The sequence below is a fragment of the Polypterus senegalus genome, chromosome 10, assembly GCF_016835505.1.
Source record: "Polypterus senegalus isolate Bchr_013 chromosome 10, ASM1683550v1, whole genome shotgun sequence".
NCBI lineage: Eukaryota > Metazoa > Chordata > Cladistia > Polypteriformes > Polypteridae > Polypterus > Polypterus senegalus.
In genome coordinates this window covers 49729726-49748017 of record NC_053163.1, presented here as the reverse complement: position 1 = coordinate 49748017, position 18292 = coordinate 49729726, and positions in this window count along the sequence as shown.

The window sequence follows — 18292 nt, the reverse complement described above, 5'->3', positions numbered from 1 at the left end:
AAGCTCTTTCTAAGGGGTATATGTGTATAATTAACTTTCGTGGCCATCTCTGCACTAGTTAAATGTCTACACATGCTGACAGCGTTGTCTCTTTCTGAAACTAGATCTTGCATGAAAACACACAAACTCTTTGTTACACCGGTGCTATTTATACTCCTGGCAACCATTTGTTACATGGGAATCCCTGGACAATATGTCAATAAAATTTGTGTGAATGATTTTTTTTTTGTTTTGGCAAACAAGAAGCCAAATTCTGTTCAATAGTCAGTAAGCCATGATAAATCTCTTGTTGCACAGTGCTGATTTTTATTACCAATTTTTGTAAGCATCTGCTTGTCTTATTTATTTTGTATTATGTTCCATTGTGTTTTCTTCAAAATGAGTAAAAACTTAAAGAGGCCCAGATTTTTTTTTCTTTGTTTTTAAGAAGTAAAATGAATGTCTGTGTAACCAGATATTTTCTTTGCGGTATTATTAGTTCAATTTCTTTCAAGTTAACAAGCATGAAGTGGTTACATAGATTGGCAGTAAACATTTTAATTGAATTCCTTGCCTCTTCTATGCTTTCATATCTGTGAGAGAATGCAATCTTGTCCTCTACAAATGTTTCACTTAACATGCTTAACATACTGTCTAAAACATTAACGCCAGAGTCCAGACTTCTAATTGAAAATATCCTAATATGACTCCTGCTGTACTGGGAATGAAATTTTGTTAATGAAAAATGTAATCTGATCAGAAGCATTGCATCATTGGCATCATTCAAACCACTTTTATATTAAAGAGTAGCATATTAAAAATATGTTTATTTGCATTTATTTCTTTATTTATTGTACAATTTCTGACAAAACCTGGCATCATCCTGACATTCATTTCCCATGAACAGTCAACAAAAAACAAAATGTTGTATGCTGCCAACTGACTCTATGAGTCGTGCCAATGGGTATCTGAAAAACTTACTGTTGTATTTTATCAGTTCAAGAACACAATATTTGTCTCTGAGATCATTTTTAGAAGTACCAGGTGTTTTATTGTTATTTTCCAAGTACAGATGTACTCAATAATATAGCCATATAACTAACCTTCCCATAGCGTGTCCAATTAGGTACACAGCACAACACTGAACACATTATAATGATGACAAAGTTTACTTAACTTCCTGGGCAGTTAAATGTAACTCACTTTGAAGCTGTTACTGCCAGAGTCATCTACTGATTAAAATTGCTGTTGTTATTTTTTAATTTAAATTTGTGAATTTCCCCTTGGGATTAATAAAGTATCTATCTATCTATCTATCTATCTATCTATCTATCTATCTATCTATCTATCTATCTATCTATCTATCTATCTATCTATCTATCTATCTATCTATCTATCTATCTATCTAATTATTTTCTCATTTTTTTCTCCTTTTTTAGGGTTCTTTCATTTTGTCATCTTTTTAGCTGTGTGTTCACATCACACTTTGGTTTCAGGGATATTTCAATGCTGCAGCAAAGTTACTGTGTATGTAAATTAATGATCAGACACCATCTCATTTAAGAGTGAGGAGTTGCAGGCATTCAATTGACCACTGGTAGTCTTACTCTGCTGTCAGCTGGAAAAGGAAAGTCAAACATCTGGGAAAATTTTGTTGTACCAGGAGAAGAGAGTGTGCTCCAAACCCCACTAACACAAAAATACCAATTTCCAGAGCCTAAAACATTCACCAAAAATCAGAACCCTTCTCCAAGACCATTGATCATTAAGTTCAACTGATATTAGGAAAAACAAAACGTGTTGTGCAATGAGAAGAAAAAGAGAAATGGGAACAAATAGACCTTTTTACCATATGTTTCTTTACTGACCACTAAGAGTGTTATGTTTTAAGGTATTAGGCAGTGACTGCATCTGTTAGGCTCACAATATATCCAGCTGGACCAGAGGATGCAATTAGAGGATGCATTCACATTTTTAATTAACCTGAGAAAGCAAAAAAGACCTTGAAATCATTTCTTCTAAATATCTTTCAAATCTGTATAAGATGTGATTGAGGGCTACATAAAGGCAAGATTAATAGACAGATAGAAGGAAAAATGGCACTGTTCTGTAAAAAGGAAAATGTAAGACATAGTTAAGCCAAAGTCTAGCTGAAACTTTAATGATTATTATATACAATATGTTTAGTGTAATAAATGTCTTTTATCTTTTATCTCATCTATTTAATTGTTTTCATGTATTGTCATTTTGCATGCTTAATGTTTGTTATATTTCAGTTTATGTTTTGCTTTGTTTCTTATTTTTTCTTAATTTTCTTTATTATTTTACTATCACTATTAGTTTACTAGTTCCACTTTTACTTCTTAACTTTTATTATTGTAACTTTTAGTGTCTTATTCTTCTTCCTACCTTTATTACTAATACTCTTCTACCATTTGCTAATATTCTTATGCCTAATATCACTGTAATTGTGGCAATACTTAATGCATGTTCTTACAATTATCTTTTTCTATTTCTCTTCTTTTACCACTTCTAATGATTATAGAGCACTCTGATTTACTACCACTTGGCAATCCATTACTATTGTTTTTTTGTAATGTATTGTAGAATGTTATTCTTAGCTGAGTTTTTATCATTAATCATTAAATACCATTTAGATATCATTGTAGGTATCTGAACATTTGGGAGTGTTTAATCAAAATTACAGTGCCAAGCAAATGGGCATCCAATGAACAGAAGACAACTGACTCCATTATCTGGACTTTGCAGATGATATGGTCCTGCTAAGCATAGTTGGCTCTCCAGAATATAACAATGCAGCTCAAAGAACAGGTTGGAAAAACTGGTCTCTGGATTAACAGCAACAAAACAAAAGCAATGAGCATAAACCGAGCCGCAAAACTACACATCACAATGGGAAGACTGTGGAAGAGGTCACTAAATTCACCTTCTTGGGGAGCACCATCAATGGAAATGATGGTGAGGAGAAGGATGTGCTAAGGTGGTTTGGCCAGGTGGTGCGAATTCGACTCTATAACAGCATTGTGGTGCCAACAGCTATATATGCTAGCAAGCCAATGAGGGATATCTGCCATTACATTCTGCGATCATATTACCAACAAGGAACTGCTACAGAAGAGTGGCGTGCCAACACTCGAGAACACCATCAATGGCCAACAAATGTGCCTCGCAGGTCATGTGTTCCAGCTACCAGACCACCTAATCCCCAAAGACTGCAATGAAGTGGAATCCCAGAAATGGGAAGAGAAAGCAGGGACATGCATTTAAGACTTGATGAGCAACCTTTCAAGAAGATGCTAAAGCCGTCAATATCGAGTGGGAAGATACCCTAAATATCGTGACTGACTGAAGACAATGGAAACAACTTGCTACAAAATGCACCAAATGGAGGAACTAAACTCAAAAAACTAAACTAACTAATCACGAATGCTGACACATTGGATTTATTAGGTCTGTTTACTTGGTTGAAAATAAAATATATGTTGATATTTTAGAAACTTTTTAGTTTACTGTGGTCAGGTGGAATGTGTGTTTTAAGTGAACCTTACTTTATACCATGTCAGAGGACATGCAATCTGAAATGTTGCATTGGGAAGACAAGATGGAAGGTGGAGATGAAAGGGAAAGTTCATGTACCTTATGATATACCCATACTGGTATTTTGAGACATCACTTGTTGCTGGATTTAGCGTTTGAATCTTTTATAAAGTTCAAAGAAGACAAGAAGCAATCAGAATTTTTTTTGAAATGTCAGTTTTGTAAAAAGATGATTTTCTTTTTCTTTCAAGAGAGGTGAACTCTAAAACAAAAACAATATATAATATTGATTAATCATTACATTTTATGACTAAAAGACTCTCAGTTAAGTGAAATCAGACACTGTCCTCCTGCAAGTATGGATGGACCACTCAGCACTAATGTATCATCCATGTGAAGCTTTCAAAGTGCACGCTACATAACTTCTGTTCAAACGTGTGTTTCAAATAGGCATTCACATGCTCATTAAGCAGGAAAGCCACAGCATGCGACAATATATCATTTGCTCCCTTACATTTAGAAACTTAATAAGTTATCTTCTCTAATGGGGATCTCATTTGGCTTGACTGGTAAAATACCTAATCCTGTGCAGTCTGGGAGGACCTGAATTTGAGTGTTTGGAGTTTTGCAGGCATGATGCCCAAAGGGACTGTTGCACAAAATCAGTTAATCTGGTTGCATGACATTTTTTATAAAGTAAATTGACAGAAAATTTTGAGAGATACTATGAAAGGCTTATACAAGACACATTGATATCTGGTGTGAAATAATTTCCACTTACAATTCCCATCAAACTAAGCTGCAAAATTTGCAAAGATAAGCTTTTTGTTTCTCAAAAGCAATCTACTTGTAACACATTTTTTTTCAATCTCTGCAAGTTAGAAATTTTGCCCATTGTTTCTAATTTTTCATTAATATCTTAGATTGAATCTTTATTGCCTAGTATTCATGAAGATAGAGGTAGCATTTCCAGACTTTGCCAATTAAGTTTAAACAGTGAGACCCTACTGCTATAATTCTGGTTCCACAAAATAGCAAAGGTGTGAGGCCTCTAAAAAGAGCACAAAATAGATCTAACACAAAGCAAGTGTGACCAAGAAAAATTGGAGGTTTATGTCCCAATTAGATAGATAGATAGATAGATAGATAGATAGATAGATAGATAGATAGATAGATAGATAGATAGATAGATAGATAGATAGATAGATAGATAGATAGATAGATAGATAGATACTTTATTAATCCCAAGGGGAAATTCACATAATCCAGCAGCAGTATACTGATACAAAGAAACAATATTAAATTAAATAGTAATAAAAATGAAAAGAATTAAAATAAAATTAATGTTCACATTTACTCCCCCGGGTGGAATTGAAGAGTCGCATAGTGTGGGGGAGGAACGATCTCCTCAGTCTGTCAGTGGAACAGGACAGTGACAAAAGTCTGTCACTGAAGCTACTCCTCTGTCTGGAGATGATCCTGTTAAGTGGATGCAATGGATTCTTCATGATTGACAGGAGTTTGCTTAGTGCCCGTCGCTCTGCCACAGATGTTAAACTGTCCAACTTTAATCCTACAATGGAGCCTGCATTCTTAACAAGTTTGTCCAGGTGTGAGGCGTCTTTCATCTTTATGCTGCCACCCCAGCACACCACCGCGTAGAAGAGGGCACTCACCACAACCGTCTGGTAGAACATCTGCAGCATCTTACTGCAGATGTTGAAGGATGCCAACCTTCTCAGAAAGTATATGACTCTGACAATCAATGTTCTACTGAAGAATGCTCTGGACATGGGTCAATTCTGTTAAATTTAAATGCGTTCTCCTGAATAACATAAAGGACAAATAAAATGGACAGCTCAGGGTAAATAAAACTCACACTTTGCAGTTCATTGGAAGATGTATAACAGAATAACAGACGTGCATTAATTAGTAATTTACCAAGACAAAATATATCTCTACTCAACTCTCACCCTTGCACACAAAACTGGATCCTTCACTTAATAAGCCACCTATACATTTTGTTTAGTTATTGTGGATCTAGTAGATTCTGGTCGGCACTTTCCCTGAGCTCAAATTCCAACAGGTAGCAATGAAAATACTGAAATTTGCTTGAAGGAAAGCTGGCAACCCTTTTATTAGCTCTTAACAAGAGGCAACAAACCCATAGCAGGCTATGACATCTTGCTGGAAGCCTGAGTCTGTCTTCTCCAGTTAACCAGCAACTTCTATCGTTTCAGTAATTGGGCTTGTAAGAATCCACCACAATATCTTGTGCGCACAATATACAAATATTGTTTGCAAAATAAGATATAACTTGTACCCATAAAAATCTTGTTTGCAGAAGATTGAAAAGACACTGTTCTTTGGGGCTTTAGGACTTCCACTTAAGACAGTGGATTACTTCAACAAGTTTCTTTAAATTTGAAGGCAAATTCTCGAAAGAAGAACTTTTTTTAGGTGCTGTTTTCAAATTCGACCATGGGGAAAGTACATATTCAGTTTCCATGTCTCAGCAGCAAGTAGGAAGCGTGGGAATGACCTACCAAATGAGCAGTGAAAGGTGCCCTTTGGTACTTTAATTTTTGAATGATGAACATCATTCTGTTGGCTGTGTTTCAGCAATGTTGACAACACACCTGGATGGTCTCTTTTATGCATTTATCACTAGTTTGATTTGTGTAACGAGTAACAAGGACTTCCTGTAAAATGTAAGGAAATAAAAAGTATGGTATTTAACCTAAAATGTAGTGGAATAAAAGTAGCCCTAAATGAAATTTGATCAATTAAAGTAAAAATAGCTGACAAATGTACTTGAAGTAGTTGTCCCTCAATGGCGATTGACAGGTTACCACAACTCTTGGGGAACCACCCACAAAATACAAGGAACCTAAAGGCATTTAAAGAAACTGTACAAAAGTATTTCTAAACATAGCAAATACAAAACAGGAATAACAGATACTTAATAGAAGTCAGTCATCTATAAGATAAACTCTTAATTAATTTGTATGGTGTATTTTGTTAAAGATAATCTGTAGCACAAACCTAGTTTCAATAAGATTATCCAAATTATTGTATATTCGAAATAAGATACTCCTTTAAGCTCCTTCCTAGCAAGGTCATATGTTTTGGGAAAACCCACCACTCAGATGATACTGTTAAAGAAAAATCTGTATGTATTTGTTAAATATTTTTGTTTTTTATAGTACATCACCCAAATCAACTAACAACATACTGTCACAAAAACTATATCTGATATCTCATGCTATATTGCTCACTTGTCATTTTATTTTACTCAATTGGGAGAATCACTGCCTACTTTCGATAACTTATCAGAAAAAAAAGATGTCTTATTTCACTAAACTAATGCTTTTTCAGAAATTTGTGAGAATTAGTAGTGATGTAATAAAATAAATAAATATGCCATTTGTTTATCTTTTTGATGTCCTGAAAAATAAGTATATGGGATGTAGTGATGACTGATCTGTGTTTTATTTGTTGTTATGTAATTTACATAATCAATGAAAGAAAGAAACAAGAAATATGATCCCGCTACATTATTAGTAGTAGCAGAGATTTTTTTTATTTTTCATGACAATTTTTGTTTTTTTTTAACTCAAATAGTACAGAAGTACAAGAAAAACAGTAAAATACAAATTTTTCAGAACTACAATGGAATAAAGGTGAAAATAAATAGGTCACCCATGGTCTGTACCCTCGACTCCAATCCTACTCCAATCCTGTAAAAGGAGGTCCCTAGAAGGCTAAGCATTATTAAACCATGAGCAGACCTCAGTGGCAGACGTGACAGGCTCAACAGAAAAAGAATAACAAAAAATAAGAGATCAGAAATAAAGATTGGCCAGCCATCAGGCGATCAGCTATTAAACAGTCACAGAGCACATCATCACTTCACTGTGTTGGAACCAGATGACCCACTGATCTACACCATGACAAACTGAAACAGAAAAGGTTTCCAGAAGATAGGGAGAATTATTGTACTTCCAAAAGAAGGACAGTACTAGTTTAGCAGCAATCATACTCAGAGAAAATGGTGTCTGGTTGAAAAAAGTGAGAGAAGGTGTAGAGAGGTTCAGGAGAGGGAATATATAAGGTACAAAAAGAACATTAACAGAGAGAGAGAAAGAGAGTAAAACATAGAAAATCAGAGACAGCAGACCATAGAGAAGAAACTGGATAACAATTCCAAAGCGTGCAGAAATGTTCAAGAGATATTTGAGGGACATAGATAAAAGGTGGAAATTAGTTGGCAGATGCATAGCAGGAAGATTATAAGGAGTGAGAAATATTTGGTGCAGAAATTTAAACTCAATATGAATTTAAATCCAAAATAGTTTGAATTAAAAAAAAGAAAAAATAATTATTGAAGGCAGCTTCTATGAGATGAGAGACAAGAAGGGAGGTCATGCTAACAAACTGAAAATTTCAGTTAGAGCATAGAATATAAACTTGCACACAAGGCTACCGCTGGTTTTATATTTGGAGACAACGAACATAAAATATTATAAAAAGGGTGTTAAGAAAATGGAGAGGATAGCAGAACACCAATCTCCTTAAGAACTGATACTGTATGAGCAGGAGATGGAAAATTTAAGAAAGAATGGTGGACGTATAACCATTGAGTTGAATGTCAGCATGAGCAGGATCAAAACATCTTGGCATGATCAGGGTGAAAAAGATAAAGTGCAGCCATCAGTATGAATAGCCACATGAATGGAGAAGTGCGAGTGCCAGACAGGTGCTAAGAGGTATCTCAAGTTTGTGTCAAGTTCTGACAGCATGTGAAATGAACATACCTAAACTGGTAGAACATGACTATAATTTCAAGGAAATTAATTGAAGAACAAAAACAGGATCTTGTATAAAAGCAACATTAAGTTCATTGGAAAACCTGGGTGATAGATTGATGGGTGTTAAGTGTAATTTTCTTATTAGTCTAAACTCACTGCATCTAACATGATGTCAGTTAGATCATATGATCAGCTGATTTTCTTAAAGTATTAGACTGTTTTGTTAACTTTATTATCCATTCATGGTGGTTCTAATGAAACAAGATATGCAATATGAGATGGACTATTCTAGTCACCTTATCCTGATTGGTGTAAAATGATGTAATGTGAGTTATAAAACTAAGTTAGGCAAATTATCTTTTTCTATTTAGACACATGGCTCCCAAGTCATAGTTGGAATTGTCATAACAAACTGAGGTGTGCATATGTCAGTGCTCCTTCAGATCTAGTGAAAAAAGGATACCCAATGGTATCATGACAGGAGGATCTCAGTTGTTATTTAAAAGAAAGTTCACAGTATAGGCATTCAATCAACTCCAAATCAGCCAAAGGTTAAAAGCCAAATTATATACAGTATTTCTATTTCTGGCAAAGACAACCAATCCTTTTTTAATTCATGAAGAATCAATGTGTGGTGTGGTGTTTTTCACTTATCCAAAGAAAGATCTCTTTTCTTCCACTGTCTAAGTTCAAACCATCATTTTATACTAGGTGGAGAGGTGAAGCTAAGTGCTTATAAAATTGAATAGAAGAATATGTTAATTTTGAAATTGTTAATATGCAGCAAAATAACAGAGGAAGAAAGATCCACGAGGATGGAGACTCATTACCACTCTAAAGGACAGAATGCTACCGTGTCCTACCGAAGAGAAGATATATTCAAGAGAATGGCAGGGTCACACTAATTGAGTGATTAAAATGGCTATGCAGTTATATAGTAAAGTATTTACAGTATATACATATGCACATATAACAAAAACTATGATAATGATGATGGGTTTAATTAGACATATGATAGAATGCCTGGCATCTCTTTCAGTAAGGCTGGATTTGGAGAGGACAGAGATCAAGAGAGATTCTGTAAGCGTTACGAGAATACAGAGATGGAAATTAACCTTTAAGGTGTATAGCTTAAGGAATGTGTTATTAAGGTTACAGTGTGCATAAACTGGAATCAAAACATAAACCACTCTACTTTAAATTAAAGAAGTATTATTTATAAAACTATGGCGTTTTTATTCTAATGCTGAATATATTTTGTTTTGAAGCATAAACTGAAAAGAAATGCTAAAATGATTTTGAATGTGTAATTTAGAAAAAATAAAATGAAATGGACGCACTAGGTTTGAGAAACAGAAGGTTAATTACCACTGAAAAGATGGCCATTATTTATTATGAAAGGTCTAGAACATCCGCTTATTTTTTTCTTTTCATCATCTCCACTGAGGGTCACAAAGTAATACTCCTACAAGGCTTCGGGGTGCAGCAAATGAGTTGTTCTTTTTTTTTAACTACATTATTGTAACAGAATTGTTGTTGGTACATTGCCACCAACTGGGAATGGAATGGGATCAGTTGTACCTTATTTTACTAAATTGTTAGGAAGAGGTATAGACAGATGATTTGTAAATTGTTCAAACCACTCCTTCAGAGATGGCAAAAAGCCAGAGAAGCAACTTATGAGCATTTAATTGGACAGTAACAGAAAAATGTGGAGGCAGCAGCTTCAGGAAGCAGTTAGTCACTACCAACTCAATGGAAAGTACACTGGGTATTCATTCAAATGATGCGTTGCCTAAAGGCCTAATACACTGAAGCTGTTTATACTGTACTACTAGTGAATAAAATTTTCTATTTTTTGTTTGTTTAGTGCCAATATTTTCCATCTTCTAAGACTGCATCTACTCTTTTGTTCTTTGAAAATATTGTTATGGTTATTGAAATGATATCTATATGTTATCTTGCCTTTTTAAAACAGCTAGTGGCATTAATAACATGATTTAACCCTTTATCATATTAATATGAGCAGCATCCCCTCCTCTTTCGTACGTTGTGCTTCTGTGTAACAAAATATCAGAGTAAGCACTCAATGGAAAAGAACTGCAATGATTTGTTAAATAAAATAAAGGAGAAAAATCATAAATTTAGAAATTGGCAGAATGTATTCAATTAGGAGACGCACTCACCATAGATATGCTGTCAGGGGACAAGATCACAAGCAACACCTTTGGTCAGTAATTCCATTATTAAAGAATTCTTTTAGGACATAATGTACCTGTATACTTACAAATCCTATGACGTGAGCAGCAGTTCCATTATTTATTTTACTGTTTGTATCATATTGCCTTGTTATGTTTTAGCTGTTTAATTATTAAATATCTATCTATCTATCTATCTATCTATCTATCTATATATATATATATATATATATATATATATATATATATATATATATACATGTAGTATATTAGAAATTGTCCTGCCACCCCATGTAGGGTGGGTCCCTGGCCTGAGTATGATGACACATGGATAAAATCCTTTCACCCTCTTTTTGATAGATTAGGGTGATCCAGATAATGAAAGGTGGATGGGTTCAAATAAAGGATCTGTTAAGACACATTACAATTGACCATATTGTCTCAATCTGAAGTGTCTTACACTAAAAACAGCATAATTGAGTAAGTTCATGGTCTCAACAGTGAAGGCATCTGGACACATTTTACTGTCATGGCTTGAGAATACTTAAATACCACTTACAACTTCATGATTAGCTTTATGCCACATTATAGTATTTCTTTCATGAAGAAAGTGTTAATGTAAATGTACAATGTAAATGTTCTCATCCACAGAAATAGAAATTCAAACAATAGTCTGAAGTTTTTGAAATCAAAAAACATATGGTATAAACAGAAGACAAATAAAACCATGATGACACACTAGGCCTAACTTCACAAATCTGGAAGTGGGGCAATTCACCTCCAAGCACAACTTTGTAGTACCGCTCTCACCACCAATTTTTCTCTCTTGCTCTGGAACTTGTTCAACAATGTAGCTTTTCTTCCCAGAGTCCAAGTTCTACTAGTGAAGAGTGAATTATGAAAACCATTGGCTTCAATAGTAAAAGATGTCATTAAGGATTAAGAAACAATAACGTGTCATATCTTTGAAAATTAATAGTATGTGTTTACCTTAAAGTACAGTCTAATATATATATATATATATATATATATATATATATATATATATTGCAAGATGATAGAAGTCGCTGTTGCCTCTTTTCTACTCAAAAGACAGATACATTGACACAAGGTAAAAGCACAAAGTTCTTTTACTTATTTTTTCTTTTCAAAGTGCCCTTTAGGCACTACAGCCACCATACACAAATAAACCAACAATAACTCAATACAATATTCTCCTCCACACCACCCAGAAAGCTCTGTCACACTCCTCCAGATTCCGGCTCACTTTCTGGGTCTTCAGCAGTCCTTTATATAGTACCTGACCCGGAAGTGCATCCGTTCTCCCATCCCTGAGACTTGATAGCACTTCTGAGTCACATGGAGGACTTGAGGTTTTTCTTCACCCCAGACATACTTTGGGGCTTCTGACCCCGAGATTTGGGAGTACTTCTGGCCTATATGAGAGATACAAATCCCCAGATCTTCCTGCAGTGTCTCCTGGTGGCACCAACGGTACTCAGCAGGGTTGTGAAGCCGAACTACAGATGTCGTGTGGGAATCCGGGGCACCAATATGCTGCAGGGAACTCGCCATCTGCAGTAGCTGCCTTCCCCTATCCTTCTCTTCTTTGGGCATCCAGGCCGGGTTGAGCAGCCAGCCGTCTGCCACAATATATATATACTGGTGGCCAGTCAATGGTATCAATTCCCTCATCCACCAGGAACTGCCTGAATACTATTGCTACATGATGCAGGGCATTGTCGTGCACCAGGAGGAACCTAGGACCCACTGCACTACCATAGGGTCTGACAATGGGTCCAAGGATACCCAATAACAAAAGGCAGTAAAGGTGCTGTTGTCGAGCTTGTAGAGGTCTGTGCGTCCCTCCATGGATATGCCTCCCCAGACCATTACTGACCCACCACCAAACCGGTCATGCTTAACAATATTACAGGCAGCATAATGTTCTCCACGGCTTCTCCAGACCCTTTCAGATCTGTCACATGTGCTCAAGGTGAACCTGCTCTCATCTGTGAAAAGCACAGTGGTGGACCTACCAATTCTGGTACTCTATGGTAAATGACAATCAAGCTCCATGGTGCCAAGCAGTGAGAACAAGGCCCAGTAGGAGACACTGGGCCCTCACACCACCCTCATAAAGTCTGTTTATTTGGTCAGAGACATTCACACCAGTGGCCTGTTGTAAGTCATTTTGTAGGGCTATGGCAGTGCTCATCCTGTTCCTCCTTGCCCAAAGGAGCAGATACCAGTCCTGCTGATAAATTAAGGACCTTCTACTCTCCTAGAGTAACTTCCAGTCTCCTAGAATCTCCTCCATGCATTTGAGACTGTGCTGGGAGACACAGCAAACCTTCTGGCAATGGCATGTATTAATATGCCATCTGGGAGAAGTTGGACTACTTGTGCAGCCTCTGTAGGGTCCAGGTATCAACTAATGCTACCAGTAGTGACACTGACCATAGCCAAATACAAAACTAGTGAAAAAACCTTTCATAAAAGATGATGTGGGAAAAATGTCAGTGCCCTCCACCTGTGAAACCATTCCTGTTTTGGGGGTTGTCTCATTGGCGCCCCTCTAGTGTACCTGTTGTTAATTTCATTAACGCCAAAGCAGCTGAAACTGATTAACAGTGCCCTCTGCTACTTGACTGACCAGATCAATATCCCAGAAGTTTCATTGACTTGATGCTATACTTTGATTAAAAAGTGTTCCTTTATTTTTTTTCAGTAGTTTATTTATATAGACATATATAAAGAGAGAGAGAGAGTGTGTTAAAGGAGACACAGCAATGTTGAAAGGATTGGGGGACCACCCTGGTGAACCTGTATAATTAATGGTTAGCCTTAAACAAAAAAAAAAAAAGATGCAATAAGTTGCAGAAAGGTCTATTCAGACTTAAGTTCAGAATAGAACTAATTCAAAGATGTCTGAACTGCTGGTCATATAGTTTCCAGGCAGAAAGGGTAGGGGTCCTACAGTATGGGCAATAGAAGTGATGTCAGATGTGGAATGGCTGTCAGTCTTATGTTCTGCAGAGGGAGGAAGACAGACTGCATTAGCAAACAGCACCAGCCCCTGGTTCAGTGAATAGCTACCATTACCAGCTGTCAGGAGTCAGCTGTCTCCTTATCTCACACTTGTAACAATAGAGAGTACATAAGTGAGTGTTGACTGTTAAGCAGCCTTAAAACTTGTGAGTGGAAACTGTCCATGAATATACTGGTGGGAGTGCCAAAGGCTCTATACTGTTTGACAGAAGATACGAGTGAGAATAGCAGCTGTACAAGATGTCTGAGGTCTTTGGTGATATATTTTGCCTTTCTAAGTCAGTGAGATGTCCTGAAAACAAGGCAGCTGAATGTTAGTAATATTATTAGGCTCCCACTGAGGTCAGTGTATCAAAATCCAGTAAGCCAAACGCCATCATTAATAATTAAAAAAATGTAACAATTAGATAAAGATACTCAATAATGAGTTAGTGTGCTGATACTCCAAGATATAAAATATTTGTTGGCAAGATTCTAGGGCATATTGATTTCAAAATACCATACATACAACCCATTTGGTTTTTCCTTATATGGAAAGGTATAATATATTGTTCACTACCAGGTCTCAGATAATTTTTTACTCATCTACTTCAGGCCAATATTAAGGATTTTATGTTTTTACACATGCGGCTGTCACTTAATTTTTTCTTTTTATACTTGCAACGTGTATACATGTTCAGATCCCTGATAACTGCAACTGTCCAGGTTGAGACTGCATTGTTTTGTAGTAGAGTCTGACTGAAAGAATACATAGTAAAGTCAATAACTAAAAAATGCACTGGCGTTAAAAGTGCTTTGAAATATTTCCTAGCACACTGGAACTGAAATGCAGTCTTCCAGCTTAAATTATTTTAAGACATATTGCTCTAAGTTTAAATAGGTTAAAAATGATTCATACATTCATCTTAAAGCTCTGTACCTTGCGTAAATCTATTTTTAATAAATATATTATACGAGTATGATATTAATTCAGCAAACCTGTTCTGGCTAAAAATAAGTGCATTTGTTTTTTTGCCATGTATTAGAAGGTGTCTTTTTTCTTTTTTATATAACTACATATTCTGAATGCATATGTTCTTTGAAATATACCTTTTATATAAGCATATGTGCTGATACATTATTTAAATCACTTTAAAGTAAAATATTGTTCAATATCTTGCCATAAACATATTTGCTCCTAAAATGTATGATTAAATTCAGCATTATGGGGACTGAAAATAAAAAACAAACTTAGTTGTATATTGGCCACTTTCATTTAAAATCAATAAATATTTAAACACAACTTTAAAGTGCAATTGTATGGCGAACCGACTGTCCTGGTAAAATCCAATTATACAGGGTCTTAACTCAGTAAACACCATTGTTTTGGGAAAATTAATTCCTATGACAACTACTGCTGAAATAAAATATTTAAAAAGATTGTTGGTTAATATGGATCTAACTGCAAAAAGAAACCAACAAACCACAAACTCCATATTTAACCTTTGTTCCACTCCAGAATGACTGTTTAGCTCATTTGAGATGGCACATTCCAGAACCATAATTAAAAAATGTAGTAAGTGCCAACAAAAATCGCCTTTTATCAACCATGAAGTTGAGGGATGTTTCATCTTCAGAAGAGAGCAAAAGAAAAAATAAAACCTCAATGTTAACAAATGTCATAAAGCAGGAGCTAATGTAAATCTAAAATGATACATTAATTCAGTTTCATCAAATGGAAATACCAAAACCAATATTACTTGCTATTATGAAAGTTTATTTTGTACAAAGTTAAACGAGAAAGATTGTTTTAGAAGTTATATTCCAGTTTTTTTTACAATTTTGATCTGATGTCATTCTTATTTTAATTTAAAGTAATTTCTATTTTTTATTCAGTTTCTAATCAGCTACAATACTGAGAGAACAATTATGCGGTAGGTGCATTAGCACATCCACGTGCTCAAACTTCAAATTGAATTTATGAATTTACAATTTTACTTTATATACTTTGTTTCATCTCTTAAATTTCTGTACAGTATATTTTTAAAAATCATTATAAATATGTAACAGAAAATGAAATAAACATTTAACTACTTTATTTTCTTTAACTCCATAATAAATTGACACAATTTAATACTGTCTGCTTCATGTGCCAGCCATGATGTAGCCACACTCTTATCATCCTCATGTGGTAATAGCAAGAAATCATTCTAAGAATAACAAAATAATTAAAAGAACTACAAAAATCAGCATAAGACCATTGGCACAGTATAGGCTAGCATTGCGGGGCACTACAATACCTTATGTTGTTTTGTAAGATAACAGTGGAATTTGGTTTATGGAGGAAAAAGACGACAGCTACTACCCACAAATAAATTTAGAAAATATAAAATGTACATATACAGTGGAACCTTTGTTCAGAAACGTCTCGGTACTTTTTGCCTCGGTTCATGACCACACACTCAGTATACGAACAAGCCAGTTTCTCTTTCGGTTTGTACATGTTCAGTCTCTTCCTGTGCATTTCCTGTGCAGGGAGCAAGAGAGAGAGAGCGAGAGAGTGCGACACACACACACACCCACAGGCAGCATGCATGCACACACACACAGGAAGCACAAGAGAGACAGATGCACACACACAGGCAGTGCGTGCACACCCACACACAGGGAGCACCAGAGAGAGCGCGACACACACACACACACACAGGCAGTGCGTGCGCACACACACAGGCAGCGCGAGAGAGACAGACGCGCACACACAGGCAGCGCGCGCGCACACACAGGCAGCGTGAGAGACAGCGCGACACGCACACACACACACAGAGGCAGCACGAGATGCAGACACACAGGCAGCGCGAGAGAAAGCCGGACGCATTAAGGTAGGGAGGCAGTTAAAGAATGCACTGGGCTTGATTTTGTTTTCACTTCTGTTTCCAGCGATCGGTTCGTAGCGTGCATTGTTGCAATGTTATTTTTCTTGGTGGTTTATTAAATTACGGATTTTTTCAAATGTTCATTTTTTTCCCTGTGCTTAAAACTCATTAAAAAAGTGCTTTTACCCAGCGGTTGGTAGCACTATAGCGCAAACTATTGCAGTGTTAATTTTCTCTGTTATTCAAGGTTTTCTCAGTGTTATTCAATGTTTTTACATTTAGTTTACTATTATGCTGTGCATTCTATGGTTTAATTAACTATATTTGTGCTTACAAACCAAATCGGCTTACGACCAGAGTTTTGGAATGAATTATGGTCGTGAACCGAGATTCTACTGTATTTAACTTCAGTTCTCTTTGTTCTTATTAAGGGCACATTTACTTAAGAGACCAGTGTGCTAAATAATAATTACATGCATACTGGGCGTAGCATGAAAAAGTCAATGACATAACCTTTGGGACACATCCTTCTGTCCTTCTGTCATCCTACATGATCCACAGCTTTGGCTACAACCTTTAAGGTATTAACAGAAGAGTTTCTTGGTTTTATTGCTTACAGAACAGGTAGTAAGCCACTTTTACACCAATTGGTGAGCTGTATGTTTTTCAGGATCACTTGAGAAGGGATATTTCTTCATGTAATCCTCATATGTCAACATGAAAAAATCTGTAGAAACATGCTCTAGCTCCACAATCCAATTCTACAGTCAAATGAAGCCTACCTGAGTTTATTTGCTCATTAAACATAAGTTAAATGATTTCATTCTCGGTGTTGTATAAAAATGTTTTAACTTAACACAACAGAGCATATTCATATCCTCTTAAATAGCAAGTTAGTTTAGTTTGTATGTTAGTTTGTCTAATATTTAGGACAATAAAATACATAATATTCAGAATTGTATTGTTTACTAACAGAATTCAGTAGAATATTACTTATGATCAATGCCAAAATTATTTAATTTAAAACAAGCATATGAGGGGCACACCTTGATTCTGTTTTCTTTGATCTTCAAAAAGCCACGCTAGCTAAATAACAAAGGACTTTAGAGGCAACCAGGCATAAACATTGAACATGACATAAGGCTTTAAAAGGTTTGTGATGATGAAAACACAGTAGGCACAGATTTTACAACTGGCAGCACACACATACGAGCACACACATGGGTGGGTGGAGGGTTTAAGGAAAGGTATAGTATATGGCTCCTAGCGCACCCTCCACTCATCCCCTGTGGTGTCATAATGGGAAAATTGGCTTTGAAATGATTTTTGTAAGCTTTGTTACATTTATCAAAATTTAGAATATTCCTATTAATACGCTTGTCTGTTGCTTTTGTACCAGCATGTGGAACTCTATAGAACAACAGGGGGGCCATTATACTTTTTTGTTTTCTGTGTGGTTGCTTTTCAGAACAACCTCAACTGCATTGCAATGTAGTTGTTAAGTTGTGAATGTGCTCTGCCTCTCTATTATAAAGGATCATCTACCTGCTTTGGGAGTTTGATTTAAATATTACAACCTTGTAAATATTTTTTAAAAAACAAAGGCACATTTAAAGTTTAATATTTTTTTCCTTTGAACACATATTAGTATTTAATATTTTGCCTAACAGTCAGATTAAATTCCCACTGGGGTGCCTGAAGCTATCTCCCAGGCTGAGTTCTAACACCTTCGGTGAGGAATGGTGAACTGTAATTCTGGTGCCTTGCACACATTTTATATTCATTGGAGGGCACATGAATAGAAGGAGCAGTACTTGAATGAAACCCTTCACAGATGAACGAA